The following is a 3,575-nucleotide window of genomic DNA, read 5'->3' as shown; positions in this document are numbered from 1 at the left end:
AACTAGAACAGAACTAGAACAGAACTAGAACAGAACTTGAACAGAACTAGAACAGAACTAGAACAGAACTAGAACAGAACTAGAACAGAACTAGAACAGAACTAGAACGGAACTAGAACAGAACTAGAAATACAACAGAACTACAACGGAACTACAACAAAACTAGAACAGAACTAGAACAGAATTAGAACAGAATTAGAACAGAACTAGAACAGAACTAGATCAGAACTAGAACTAGAACAGAACTAGAACAGAACTAGAACAGAACTAGAACAGAACTAGAACAGAACTAGAACAGAACTAGAAAAGAACTAGAACAGAACAGAACTCCTGCAGAAATATAATAAAACTAAAACAGAACTAAAGCGAAACTAGAACAGATCAGTGCAGAACAAGAACAGAACTACTGCAGAAATAGAATAAAACTAAACCAGAACACGAACGGAACTAAAACAGAAATAAAATAGAACTAGAAAAGAACTAGAATAAAACTAAAACAGAACTATAACAGAACTAGAACAGAACTGAATTAGAGTGTTACTTACCTTTGATTATTAAATTTGTAATAATGTTTTCGACAAAAAGTAATCACTTCTTTCTAAGTTAAATGTCTTTTAATGATCTACGTAATTATAGTTTTAAATAAGTATGTACTACATTAGTCTATAGTACTTTATACCTACTTTTTATTTCTTTCTTCAAAGTTTCTTCAAAGTTACATTTTATTGTCTCACAAATCATAAATCCATATACAAAATTTCTGTAGATTTTCAACAATTTAATCGAAATATTGATTGCCTGTAGTAATTTAAAAAGTAACAGTTAGTTTCTGTATATTTACTGTTGAATATCTGCACGCATTAATAAAATTCTCTTTTAACACAAAATATTTCTCTTAAACATTAATAAAGTAATTCGTATAAGAGTTTTCATTACCATTTTGTTCCTTTTTTGAAATGCTACTCTCTCTCTCTCTTTTAAGCGTGCAGACTCAATAACATAAATTACTTCTGCACAAAATGTTAAATGTTAACAGGATGATTACTATGTTGTTTGTTAACAGATGTGTTTAATAATGCGAGTATTTGACAACGATTGGAAAATAATTTTATAAACAAAAATTATAAAAAATCTTTATTTTACTAAAAAAATTATTACGAACTTTTTTCAAATCAAGAATCATTAATTATTAAGTATTTTCAAAGTTTCCTTTAATTTGAGACCAATGAGTCCGAATGTGTTTATTAAGTTTTTTCTCTACTCTATGTTACCTCTAACACCTTCTACCCAGAATTTTTTTTAAAATATAAATTAAATATTTTTTTCTCCAATAATTATACTTAATTATGATTAATATCTTCTTAATCTTCGAACAACAACAGCAACTAAATATTCACGCTTTTAAGCACACAAACATTGAATCGAAAACAATTTGTCGTTGCGGCAAGAGGAGCCAACCAGATATACATCTGGCTATAGTTTTATTTTCGTACGTGTGCGTGTGTCTTCAGATTTCAATTTCAATAAGCTCTTTATAATCCCTTTTAAATGTCTTAATACCTTGTTATGACAATCTAAAACATTCATCGAATGACCTGCCTCAAATGATAAACGAGTTGTATGGGGTAGGAACTTACTCGCACCGAGAGTGAGAGAGAGAGACAGAGGCGATGCAGGCAATAGGCCCCTACAATTTACTGCATCTCTAATAAATATGTACTTGTATATACACACACTACTAATACCATTAAGTATAAGAATACATTCATAAATGTATGTAAGTATTTGCAGTTCCATCTTATAGATGCATTTCTTGTTATAATAAATGTCTTTTTCCCACCATTTGTACTGCTGCATGTGTGTTGTGTGTTTGCATGCCTAAATCGTTTTTGAAATCTTGATTAATGCCTGCATTGTGGACCAGAAGAGAATTGTAGCGCAGAATTTCGCCCATATAAATTTATGTATGATTATTGAAAATTCATAAGCATTAAAGAGTATTTAAGTAGGAGACCAAGTGGATGAGGATGAAACTAGATAAAATGGGACCAACGAGAATTATACAAAACGTTGAAAATAGAGCACACTATAAACAAGGCTATTGACTAGAATATAGACTTGATTATAGACTAGTCTATAGTCAAGTGTATAGTTTAGTATTACGTCTAGTCTATAGTCTAGTCTATAGTCTAGTCTATAGTCTAGTCTATAGTCTAGTCTATAGTCTAGTCTATAGTCTAGTCTATAGTCTAGTCTATAGTCTAGTCTATAGTCTAGTCTATAGTCTAGTCTATAGTCTAGTCTATAGTCTAGTCTATAGTCTAGTCTATAGTCTAGTCTATAGTCTAGTCTATAGTCTAGTCTATAGTCTAGTCTATAGTCTAGTTTATAGTCAAGTCTATAGTCTAGTCTACTGTCTATATTCTTGTCTAGTCTTTACTCTAGTCTATAGCCTAGTCCTTAATCTAGTCTATAGTCTTGTCTTTAGTGTATTCTTAATTCTAGTCTATAATGTAGTCTATACTTCGGTATATAGTTAAGTCGATAGTTTGGCATATTCTCTACTCTATAGTCTAGTATCTAGTCCGTTCTACAGTCTAGAAAAGAAAATCCATATACTTCCAGTTTATGCCCAATTTAGGCTGGTCCCATTACTGATACATTTATTTAATATGACAAACTCTGCACTACAAAACACACACTAGTAAGTTTATGCATTTGAATGACCAAAGATATGAGCAATCATTTCAATTGTTAAACAGCATTTTATAGGTGCAATACTCGTTTCCATAAGTTGTTGACAGTTTAAATGAGACAATCAAATAGCAAAACACATTCACATACTTGCATATAAAATACATGATACATACATTCATACTTACAACAAATAATATTCTAGAGCATTAGAGTACTTTTATTGTTTATAATAGAAAACAAAAACGAGTTGAATAAAACAAAAGCTCATTTTGACACAAATAGATCAAATAGCGAAGATATTTGAAGTATTTAGTAGTTTTATAGTAATAATAATAAAAAATAGTAATAATAATGGTTACAACATACGAATAACAAGTTTATTTAATTTTATTTCTTTGTTTAAGAGAAAAACACACAAATAGAAATCACTTTAATCGTTTGGCCTGCTATTAGTTTTTAATTGTTGTGCTATTGCTAAACTAATTTCCCTCATGTGTGAGATATATAGTATTTGTTTTTGTGATTGTGGCATTAGATTAGAAAGTAAATGTTACTAATTAAAAATTTTGGAATATGTTGGGTGTTTTATAGATTTTAGATAATTAAATGTTTTTGTAGGTGCTAGAAAAAGGAAAAGTAACGTTAAATATAAACTATAATAGATAGATAAAGTCGTAGTCAAAACTTTAGACTAGACTGAAAGACTAAAGATAATACTAGACCAAACACTAGAATGTACTAGACTAGACTATAAACTAGACTATAGACTGGACTATAGACTATAGACTAGACTATAGACTAGACTATAGACTAGACTATAGACTAGACTATAGACTAGACTATATACTAGACTATAGACTAGACTATAGACTAGACTA

The sequence above is a fragment of the Lucilia cuprina genome, chromosome 6 (genome assembly GCF_022045245.1).
Source record: "Lucilia cuprina isolate Lc7/37 chromosome 6, ASM2204524v1, whole genome shotgun sequence".
Lineage (NCBI taxonomy): Eukaryota > Metazoa > Arthropoda > Insecta > Diptera > Calliphoridae > Lucilia > Lucilia cuprina.
This window is presented reverse-complemented; position numbering follows the sequence as displayed.